The sequence below is a fragment of the Talpa europaea genome (genome assembly GCF_964194135.1).
Source record: "Talpa europaea genome assembly, chromosome: 14".
In the NCBI taxonomy this organism is placed as follows: domain Eukaryota; kingdom Metazoa; phylum Chordata; class Mammalia; order Eulipotyphla; family Talpidae; genus Talpa; species Talpa europaea.
This window is the reverse complement of record NC_140082.1, coordinates 17,645,352-17,657,832: the sequence shown is the minus strand read 5'-3', so window position 1 is coordinate 17,657,832 and position 12,481 is coordinate 17,645,352.

Here is a 12,481-nt window from a genome sequence, read left to right as displayed (position 1 = left end):
GAGTGCGACCACAGTGAAGGACCTGCAGTAGGTACCCCATAAATACTCATCATATGAAATTGGTTAACATCTCAATGAATCAGGGCAATCCATCTGCAGCAGGGACTAAATGTTTTGACTGAGAGCCTGGCATGTAGTTGGAGCATTATATTTGTAGGCTAAAGGGACATGTCCATGTCAACTCCATTCAACCCAAGAGAATTAACCCTATTGTGGAAGGGACATTCAAGAATGGTGTTGTTCAAGATACATTGCTTAAAGGGCCATTTTAATCAGGAGATGTCCTCAACACTTCCATGCTTAGATGAGTGAACAGAAGCTCAGAGAGGTTGCTTAGGTTGGGTTCCAGCAAACAGATCTGAGATGTAGACTTTCATGTTAATGTATGTACAATTTAAAGGTGAGGACAATGAGTGTCTAAGAGCTTTGAGACTTGCTCCAGGTCACACCACTGGTGAGTGGAGAGTGAGAAATAAGGAAGACCTTCTCTACCCATAGGCTCCAATTTAAGAGTTGGGACTTGGGACTTTTATTTACCTTTAAACTGGAAAGTCCTGTGGATTTTCAAATTACCTATGATTCAGCCTTGGGAGAGGCCATAAATTCCTGTGATCACAAACTGGTTATCTATGAACACAGCAGCCAATGATCATTGGACCCAATTCTAGCTGCTCAGAACTCCATTGCGGGGGTGGTAGTAGGTAGGATTAGCAGAGCATTGCTAGAGATTGCTCCAAATCAACCTCTTTGGTTTTATTCTGTTTTTATCTCCTTCCCCAAGCATGCGGGAGTTTTAGTCAATGGAAACCAACCTTGTTTCCAGTGGGGACTCCTCTCAAATTTACTTTTATCCAATTATTCCATTATTTTTCTTCAGGTAGGATGCTAGAAGCAGAAGATAGACAAGTAAATACACCAAAAAGGAACGAGGAAAGAGAAAAACAAATTGGTATGAGAAAAACTTAAACTGAATTGGGAGGAGACATAGCTCTAAAAGATCTCATGCAAATTATTTCTCTCTCAGAGATTGCTAGAAAAAGTTCTATTTTGTGGAATATTCTTAAGAGAGAACTGAAGACAAAATTTCTTTATCAAAAGTGAGTTATCACATCCTCTTGGGTGCATTTCTTCTGATTGAAGTATTCACAGTAATTACTACAAAACACAATTATTTGCTTTGTGCCAACAACCTGTCTGTATTCGCTCCTTGAATCTTTATAGTTGCCCTATAACACAGGTATGTCCAAGCTGGTCTGTGTACAGATGCAGAAACCAAGGCTGAGAGTGGTGACTGAAGCCCAAACCTGAGTCCAGACTCTATGCTCTGTCCCACTGTGCTCACTGCTGTCCTGTTTGCAGGCCCAAGGGCTGCCTTCTCTTCCAGCAGGAGGGGCTGTGATGTCCTCAAATGGTGTGTCTGTGTCTGTGTCTGTGTCTGTGGGGGGAGTGTTGATGGCAGCCTGACACCAGATTCATAACCAACAATACCCTGGGAACACTGTAAAATGCTTTCTGCATTTTATATTTCATATATTTGGAAAGGACTGACTTTAATTCCACGGGCTCCACGATTTCCTTGGAGGATCATCCCCTCCAGGTCTGCAAGATTCTCTCTAGCTCAGGAGAAGAAAACACTTGTATTTTTTTTTTTTTTAATGCAAGCTTCCCTTTTTAAGCCATCCTTGCCTTAAGTATCCAAGACCTTCAGGCAAGGAAGGCTGAAGTACGTGGTGGTCACACTCTGGACCCCTAAGTCAGCAGACCTGCGTGTGCGCCCTCCTCTGGCTGTTCCTGCTACGTGATCCTGGTGGCTTCCTCTCCTGGCACGTCAGTGCCTTTCTGTCTAAATGGGTTAATAACGTTAAATGGCGCAGCACACGCCCAGCAGCAAGGATGCGCTCCATTCTTTCCTCCCTTTCTTCACCCGTCAGCGCCAGAGCAAGGCAAATGGGTTCTTCTAATTTGGGTTTTGTCAATGTGGCATAGGAGGCTCCAAAGCCAAATTGAGATTCACCGGTTTCTAATACAGACCTTGTCCTACCCCAGGGAGAGGCTGTTTGACAACCTGCCAATGTTTTGTTGATTTAAGAACTCAGTGTGCCTGTCACCTCCGAGGCACGACACATTCTGAACAGTTCCTCTCAGTCCAGCCATTAATCACCCTCTGTAATTAAATAACACAGAAACCTGTAATTAGGGTATTGATTTGTTGGTTTAATTGTTTACTCTTGGGGTCTCCCTCCAGCCTATGAGCTTCATGAGGGCAAGGACAATGTCCACATTTATCCTCAGCGGGTCCCTGTCACCTGCCTCAGTGCTTGGCACATAGAAAATTATTATTATTATTATTTTTAAAGATTTATTTATTTATTTATACAAGCACTGGGTACAGTCAGAAGTGCGGGAGGGTGAGAGAATTCACCAGAGCCAGAGAGGGGAACAGAACAGGCAGACCTATGAAGTACACTGCTGAGGGGAGCAGCGGGCGCGGCAGGAGAGGTCTGCGCGCCGTGTGGGACCCTTGCCAAGCGGCCGGGGATCGAACCGGCACTGCAGAGGCTGCGGGCATCTTCACAGCCCAGAGCTCAACTGCTGCGCCACCAGGGGAGGCCCCATAGAAAATTCTTAACAAAAATTGGCTGAATAAAGGAATAAGTGGATATAAGGGTTCACGGTCAAGTGTCTCCCCGGTATTGTACTAAGTGTGAGAGAGGAGTTGACAGTGAGCAAGGAAATTAGTAAAAAATAAAGATTTGTTTTGCATCTGGATGGTGCTTGTTGCTTAGATAGCACTTAATTCTGTGAGTGCTGATGGTGAAAACGACAGACAGTGATGATGATGGCATCGGGGATGATGATGGAGATATTACTTTTTTAAACTTTTATTACATAACAGGTAGTTTACATGCATTATCTCACATGATTCTTACAATGACTTTACATTTGTTATTATAAACATATGCATAACTCTACATATATTACTTAAATTATTTAACATATGAAGGAATGAGGCTCAAAGTATTTGCTTAAGTCATCCAGCAGGTAATGGGCAGTTGAGACTTAATCTCAAATCAATCTAACTTTGCTCTTGGCCATGGAATTCTAATAGTTTTTTGTGGTCATGGTCTCAGGTATTGTGCTGAGGGATTAGTACAATTAATCCTATTAATAGGTATTAATGCTTATTAATCCCTTCAATATAGGCAGTCACTATCAATAGAGATGATGAAAGTGCTTTGGAAAAAGACAGGATCACATAGTTCAAGAAGGACAGAGCTGGGACTAAAATACTACTGTTCTTATTTCTAATATGGAACTTTTCCTTTTATAGGATAAGGCTCACAGATTTGGGGGCTTGTTTTTTTAAAAGATTTATTTATTTATGCATTCAAGAACTGGGGTGTAGGCCAGAAGTGTGGGGGGGTGGTGAGAGGATTCACTAGAGACAGAATGGGGAACACAACAGGCAGACTGACTGAAATACACTGCTGAAGAGAGCAGTGGGTGGGCCAGGAGAGGTCTGCTGTACCATGTGGGTGCCTCCCTGGCCGGGGATCGAACTCGTGCTGCAGAGGCTGCAGATAGCTTCATGGTGCTGAGCCCTAAACCCTTGGGCCACCAGGGAGGTCCAATTTGGGGATCTTGAAACAGAAGGGAACATGAGACACTGGGACACGTGGACCCTGATTACAGCATCACCACTTACTAGTCACATGGACTCAGGTGTGCCAGGTGACTGACACCTGCCTTCTTATAGGTAATGTGAGCAAAGAGGCCCGTCTCATAGGGCGAGGACTAGGGTTTACTATAGTCATAAGGACAGAGGTGATTTAGAAACTCTGTGCTGTTCACCGATTCCAATGCTTTGATAAGTCAGTGTCCCCGAGCTTTCGACAGTTCAGTGAAAACACTGTGTGGTCGGTTTCACTGCTGAGGTGATTCACCGCTACAGTTCCACAGGCTCTGACATTCAGGAACTCCCAGGTAACCACAGAAGATGCTTTCTCCACCTACTGAGGAAAAGGTGTGATGTCTACGAGCTGAGCTTCACTGTTAGGTTGGTAAGAAATGGCCCTTCCTCATTGTGCTCTCATCACTTGGCTCATTTTTCTGTCCTGAAAATGCTCCAATTTCAATCCCATCTCAGGGCCTCCATACTGGGAGTTTCCCCTGCTTGGAACTTGCTCGCCCCTTCACACAGCGCAGCCCTCACCTCCACAGGTAAGCCTGCCTGCCCACTCTGCCCAGACAGGTGACACCCAGCCCAGGCCCCATCTTCACACTATTTTGTTCCTTTCAGCGTTTACCAAACCGTGGGAACTACACCCAGTTTGTCCTACGCTCTGTCTCTAACACACAGCATATGCCCCGTGAAAGCTGAACGCTGGGCTGGCGTCTGTCTTGATCATGGGGATGTCCGCCCGCATAAGTCACGCGCGGAAGAAATAGGCTTTTAATAAACATGAGTGGAATGAAGCACTGAGGAAACGGACTCCATCGTGTTACTCAGGGTGCCCGTGCAGCAGGAGGGCTCCGGCTCTCTCCAGCTCAGAGAGGAGATGCCACATCCCATTTCCAGTCCCCGGAGTCACCGCGTGTCATGCCTGATAAATGGCCATCATTCTGGGAAGGCACCAGACCTTATTTCTCGGCGCGAGCTGACACCAGAGCCTCCTGCCAAGAGCGGGTGAGGGAGCCGAATGTGCACGCTGAGGGCCAGGAGGAGATGGGCATCCGACCCAGGCTGTTTCTGGAAAAGCAGTCCAGTTTTCCTGTTTCTCTCTCCTTGTGAAATCTGCTGTTCCCCGCTTGGTAAAGATATCTGAGAATGTGTAAAACCACATTTCCCGGATCTCGGGACTCCGTAGTTTGTGCAATTATAACCCAACACATCACAGAAGTCAGATTGGGGCTTGTTGCCTGCATAATTCATCACTCATTTTCCTGTCAGGGCCGAAGACCTTTTATATCTGGTAGACCAAAAAAAAAAAAAATTAAGTTTACATTGCTCGATTAAAAATTCAGAAGTTTAAGGGCAAGATAAAAGGGGGATGTGAGTTGTATCATCATTAAATAGACAGAGATAAATAAAGCATTGGAAAAGGAAACATAAAAAATAGGGAGACAATGAGAAAAAAAATAAACCTTGCTGGTAACTTGTCAATTTTCAGATTTAAGAATGTCAGTAGAAACTTCATTCATTTCTTTTTCCTAAAGGTCAAGATTTAGGGACCATGGCAGGTTGGGAAGTCAAAAGATTTGGGGTACTGAGGGTACTATTATCTCCTCCCTCCCTCATTTGCCCCCCTCCCTCCCTTCCTTGTAGAACGTTCTTTAAGTCCACTCTAAGCCACACCGCAAAGCCCTAGCCGCGGGACGTGAACCACCAGTCCCATGTGACTGAAGGAACTGCGGGCTATTTGGACAAAGGCCCATTATGGACCAGAGTGACCAGTGTTGTGACAGAGGAAGCAGGGACTCGTGGGGTCCCCAAAGGGCCCCTGACCCAGCCAAGGTCAACAGAGCTTCCAAGAGAAAGTGGAGCTTGAGTGAGACGTAGATATTGGCCAAGTGATGAGAGGAAACAGCGTGGGCAGTGCCGTGCTGGTGTAAACGGCACGTGGGCAGCCTCGGAGGCGTGCGGGGGCCGGTGTGCTGCTGTCGAGGGTGCAGACTGGGTGGGTGGAGGTATCGAGTGAGGCGGGGCTCAGCGGGGAGCATCGGGAGCTCAGTCAAGGAGCTGGTGTTTGGCTCTCACTAGACCAAAAATTCCTCAAGGACAGGGAGAATGTCTTTTTGAATTTCTCACCAGAATGTTTTTATTTTTTCATTTCCTCCCCAGCACATTGTTTGCCGCACAATAGGATCCAATCAGTACTTGCTGACTGACTTTGTGACTCCTGAAGTCATTGGGGAGTCATCGAAGCCTCTTAAGCAAAGGTGCAACATGGTCATATTTGTACTCTAGGAAGAGCCTCTGTATGGCTGACGGGTGGACAATGACTTGGAGGAGGAAGAGAGGAGCTGGCTGGAACTGTGAGCTTGAAGACTTGGGGTTCAGGCTGTCAATGATCCTCCATTATCCCCTTCCCCCCTTCATTTATGGAGTGACTTTGAGCAGAGATGTGGAGGAAGGGGGAATGGATTGAGCCAACAGGACATCAGGGGAGATGCTTGCAAGTGGACACAGCGTGTGCAAAGGCCCTGAGGTAGGGCTGAAACACAGGTTTGTCTGTGTTTCTGCTCCCCACTCTGCACCCCTTAATTGATTCAGTATGTGCTTTTTTCCAGCACCGAGTCCGCTGCAGCCTGGGTCAGAGGGTGGATGAGATAACTCAGTCTCCCAAATGCAGCCCCTGGCCTATGGGGCTCAACAAAATGGCAGGTGACATAGACCCACACTGGAGGTTCCCTGACGGCCTGAGGAAGATATAGAGAGGTGAAATAAAATAGGAAGGGGGTGTAGTTTTTTTGGTCAGGGGAGGATTTGCTCTGGACTTAGAAGGCAGGTGGGATTTCTTTGAACTTCTTATTTAAATACATCAAACAAATGCTTGATAACATTTTCACCGAGATAAATGCTCCCATGAAACCAGCAGCCTGATTGAGAAACAGGATCTGGCAGCTCCCAGGGATCCTTCCAACCACCCCCAGGTCGTCACCCACCACCCCCGACTCCAGGCAACGTGGGTTCCTTCTGCCTGTTTCTACAGACACATGCCCTCTTGTGAGTCTGGCTTCTCTTGCTTCAGATCATGTTTGCGTGATTCATCCATGTTGAGTATAATTGTATCTCATTTATCCCCATTGCTATGCAGGATCCCAGTGTGTGAACATTATTTTTTGCTCATTCTGCTATTGCTGGAGACTCGAGACGCTTCCATTTTTGGCCAACCGGGCGCTATGACATTCTTCTGGGTATGAGTCTTTTGGTGAACAGACGCACGCATTTCTCTTGGGTAAGATGTCAGGGTGAACATGCCGGGTCGAAGGGCTCTTGGTGGAGCTGCCAAACAGGCCTCCAAAGGGGGTGCACTCATTCGCACCTGCACCACAAGCGTGCACGCATTGGAGGCACGAACCTTGCTAACTCTCGGCATATCTGTCATTTTCATTTTACTCCATTTCCTTTCATCCTGTGGGGACGAGGTGGTTTTACATTGTAGTTTTAATCTGCTCGCCTCTGTGATTAATGTAGTCAAGCACATTTTCATATGTTTATTGACTGTTTGCTCATCCTTTGGGGAAGTGTTTTTTTTTTCCCTCCTCTCGGGTTGTCTACCTTTTTCCTGTTGGCTGGAAGGCTTCCGTGGTGCATGGCACACACTGTTGAGAGATATACCCTCTGTGGGGCGGTCTGTCTTCTTGCTCTCCTAGGGCAGATGCTTTTACTTTAAATGAAGTGCATTTAATTTTTCTTTTTCTTATTGCAGGGAGGAATGTTCTCAAATGTGTTTTTTTTTTAAAGATTTATTTATTTATACAAGCACTGGGTACAGTCAGAAGCGTGGGAGGGTGAGAGAATTCACCAGAGCCAGAGCGGGGAGTAGAGCAGGCAGAAGGACTGAAGTACACTGCTGAGGGGAGCAGCAGGCAGCAGGAGAGGTCTGCGCGCCATGTGGGACCCTCCTCTGGTGGCTGGGAGCAGCTGGGGATCGAACCGGCACTGCAGAGGCTGCGGGCAGCTTCGCAACCCAGTGCTCAACCGCTGCGCCACTGGGGAGGCCCATCAAATGTGTTTGACTGCAGACAGCAGCCCTTTTCGGTAGAGGGGACTTTGAGCAAATGTGGGAGGTGGGAAGGTCAGGTCATACAGGAAACATGCACCCTCCATCAGCTGGGACCTGACACTCAATGGGGTGCAGGAGTCTGGGGGTTGGGGCAAGGCTGGAAGACAAACTGGGGACTCATAATGGGAGCTCATAATGGGAGCATGCTATGGAGTCTGGATTTCCTTCCTGAAGTTTACAGGGTGTTGAAGCAAGAGCTACCAAGGCCAGAGCTGGTGTCGTAGTATTAATTTAATAGCAAGTGCCCAGTGCAGGTAATGGGGTGAGGTGGAGCTGGGGAGATGGTGCTGTGGGGACTGTCAGGGAGACAGAGCTGCAGGGAGCTGCGGGAGCTGGGGAGATGCACCTGGGACACTGCACAGACAGCCCTTGGTGGTCCTTCTCCCCAGATCTTACTAGGTAGAAGGTGGGCATGGGGTTATGTTCAGGAATGCCATCTTTAAGGATATCACAGCCCTCTCAGGCCCTGGCCCAGCCTGGTGCTGTTCAGCTCTATGAAAAGCTTGCAGCATGAGAGGATGACAGAGGGTCACAGACTGTCTCTGAGGGCTGGTGGGAAACGGGGGGACACAGCAGGAGATTTGGATTACAGGCCAGGCTCTGTGTCAGCTCCCTATTGAGTGTCCCTGGGGAGCTCCCTCTCCCTCTCTGGGTCTCACACTCCTTATCCACAGAAAAGATTGTGATGTTCAGATTACTAGGTTCCCCCAACCCCAGAAATTAGGGAGTTTACCCTGCTAACAGTGACACTGGCAGTGATCTAAGGGGTCCACATGGCTGTTCTGAATGAGAATAAAAGGCAACCATTGCCTGTACTTACTTCTTATGTTACTGGCTTGGATCCCCACACTAAGCACCTCTTGCTGAAATTCAAACATCTTTCATCCCAGATATGGACATTGCAATTGTATATTTTCATTGGTAATCTAATCTCCAGTCCCTCTAAAAATATTTAAGCTATCTAACAGAATAACATTTCTTTAGTGCCTTCTCAAGGCCGAACACCATGCTGGCAGTGGGGGTAGGAGATGTGTTTGGACATGTTCTCAGGGGAGCACCGTAGCACGGGGTGGGTGATGGCGGGGGGCCCAAAAAGCCTGCAATAGGGAGTCATATGTGTGCATACATGCTAGACTCTGGCATGCAGCTTTCCTTTTTCTTTTCTTTTAAAATATTTATTTATGCATAGAAGAACTGGGGTATAGGCCAGAGGTGGGGGGTGAGAGGATTCACCAGAGATAGAGTGGGGAGCAGAACAGGCAGACTGACTAAAATACACTGCTGAGGGGAGCAGCAGGCATGACAGGAGAGGTCTGCTGTGCCTTGTAGTTCAGCAACCTGGCCGGGATCAAACTTCAGCCACAGCAGTGACAATGCTGAGATTTAACCCCTGGCCACCAGGGAGGGCCCTGGCACCCAGCTTTTCAATCCAGCCCCAATCTACTTCTGGGAAGGTATTTTGTAGATGCGGTTGGTTAACATCTACCATCAACTGATGGTAAATAAAGGTAGTTATCCTTTATTTAGTAGTAGTCTGGGAAGTAGTCTGGTAGTCTGGGAAGGCCCCATTCAATCAATTGAAAGACCTGGACGGCAGAATCTGCTCCTGCCTGCTCTCTTCCACACTGATAGCCCTAAGATCCCTAAGATTTTGGACTGTGGACCCCAGAATCACATGAGCCAAGACCTTGGAATAAATCTGTTAATAAGACCTAGATTTATATATTTATCTACCTGTCCTACTGGTCCTGTTACTGTGCAGACCCATGATGAACACAGAACCTCACGTGACAACTTAAGACCGTAGTTGGCGGGAGGAGCAGGAGATGGGAAAAGCCATCTCCATTCTTCTCTCACTGCAACCACAGAGGCCTTTCTAGTTCTCAAATGTGCCAAGCATGTTCTAGCTGCCAGACCTTGGCACTTGCTGTTCCCTCTGCCCAGAAAGCTGTTCCTGCGCGTATATGCATGCCTGTACCGACACTTCCTTCCAGATCTCTGTTTAAATGCCACTTCCTGCAGAGTCCTAATTTAAAATAGCCACTGCTCTCATCCTCCTTTTCTCAGAATTTCCCCCCAATGCTTATCATCACCAACTGTTTCATCTCTTTCAATAGTCTCATCCACTAGAATCTGAGCTCCCCAAGAGTCGAGACTTTGCTTTCTTCCTTCTGCACCTCAGTTCCTAGCACAGTGCTTGGCATGAAGAGAATGCACAATGGGCTCCAAATTGTACCATGCCAGCTAATTATAGGAGCTTTAAACTGCCTTTACCAACCAATCTCCTCTCAACAACCATGGACTCCTGGAGAGACGCAGTGGGGGGAACTTGTAAAGAGACGCCAGCGAGAAACAGCTTGGAGGGACTTGACAATTTTCCCTTATCTCTGATGATCCACATTGCCTGGCCAAGTTGTTCATGAAGGAGGCCTTATGATGCATCTCAAAAAAGCAACCACGGGCTCTCAATCACTCAGCAAATTTTGGAAGGAAAAACAGATATCAAAAACGCAAGTGCACAACAGTAATATATGATATCAGATCCGTCATTCTTTACAGCAACATGGACGATGGCGTTTGGGAAACAGCGGTTGCACCCAAAAGATAGACAGGCAGTTTTGACATGTCTTGCCAGTGAAGAATCACCCACCCCAGCCCCATTCCCCCCACACTCCTGGCCTGATCACAGGAATGACAGAATTACAAACAAATCAATCAGGCAGAGAACAGAAGCAGCAGAGAATCAGGCTTGGGTGGTAATAACAAGATGGAGAGCCAGGGTGCTGGTATCAGCGTATCCTCAGATGAATGGGCGCCTGCCCATTTGGGACATGGTAGGACTTACCTGGGAGGACCTACCTCTAATTATCCAGTTTAATGGTCTCACCATGGTGCTGAACTGCCCCCACGCAGGGTTGATTAGTGCAGTGAGACATAGTTACAGGTGATGGGTATCATGTAATCAGCCATTTGCTTCTGTGGAGTGAGTTTGTCATGGATTGGTGAAACTGGAGTGGAGGATACATACCCAGAAATCACAAACACTTAAGCCTACAAGGGTCAGTTGATAACATAAAAAGGACAAACTTTAGGCAATAGGGAGTGGTGGGGATTGTGGCTAACTGGAGGGTTCATGCCCCATCTAAAGTGGGCAGCTTACCCTCAGTTTCAGCTGTTAGAAGTCATCTGGGAATTCAGAAATTCAGAATTTATGAGGAGTGACACAGGAGTAATCAGAATTTATGAGAGGAGTGACACAACTCTTTTATGAGGCATCTCCTGATTTTTAAATGCTGGCAAGTAATTGAAAAAGTTCTAGACTAGATCCTCATTTTAAGATGGGGAGACTGAGACTCAGAAGGGGAAGGGACTTGCTTAAAGCAACTCAGCAGGTTGATAGCATAGGACCTAGAACCCCAGTGTTTGGTTTCCAGTTCAGTGTCTTTGCCCCTTCATTGTAGCAGACCTCCTGTTTGGCAGGAGCGGCCTTAGCTGCATGAGCGCTGGAAATGAGAAAGTCAGGTGAAGGATGGACTATGGGGGAAGATGTTTGAGCAAACAGGTCCTAAATTTTTCAAAAGCAAAAAATTTTGAAGAGCACAGTTATTTTAACACATCCTAGTTCAATGGAAGTGCCAGGCCTAGGGGAGAGAGTCTGGTGAAAGGGGACAGCAGGATTTGGGGCAGGGGATGGGAGGCAGGGGCGGGATAGGGGTGCCTTTGAAAAGATGAATGGCGCTTCTGGAACACCTGTAGGGCCCTCGGCATCCCTTGGGAAGCACTCCTGGGCTCATAGCCAGATGGTTCTCCTTTCCTTTTACCCTAATCAAACTTCATGGGAACAGATATTGTGACCCCTTGTGATCTAAATTCCAGTAGTACAAACTCTCCTTAGAGGAGTTCCTGATACCAGACAAATCAGACAGACTGTGGAAGAAAACCAATAAGGGTGCACTTGGTCTGGCCAGAGCCCCATCATATCTTAACCCCAGCCTCATTTTTTTTCCTGCTCTCAGCCTGAGCCCCAAGCCCTTGTTCCCCAAGACTGGGTGAATCTTCTCCCTGCAGCAATGCTGGGGACACAGTCTATATTAGGCGAATCAACAAGGCCATCTCAGAAGAGACCAAATAGGAAATAAGAGGCTCCATTGCCTAATGGGACTTATCAATTATGATCTAGGGCCATATTTCTTTGAGGGGTGATTGTTTCACGGAGTCTGACATCTCATATAGCTTTAAATTACTCACAACCGGGACGGCTTACAAGATAGCAGTAAAATCAGGAGAGGATTGGGCAATGTAATTATAGTATGGAAATGATGTTGATCACTCAAGCAGGGAGCAGACCTTGAATCGAAAACCCTGCTCTATTTCCCCACCCCCTCCCCTCCTCTGCTCCTGCTTGGAGCTGTAGCACACACAACACCTGGGAAACATGGGGTACCCTTGCTCCTGCTCAGAAGCTGGACGTTGGCCAGGTCACTCTGCAGGGCATAATGAGTGGAGGGGCTGATGTGGACCTAAGGTTCGGGCCAAGGAGAGACCCCAGAGGTCACAGCAGTCAGGATCTAAAGGCCAGGATGGCAAGAGGCGGTGGGAATGGCCCATTGGCCTTGTTTGTAGAGGTAACAGTTTCCTAAGCACTAAATTTATACCAAGAATTCTGTTATGATCTGGGATTGTAGAAAGAT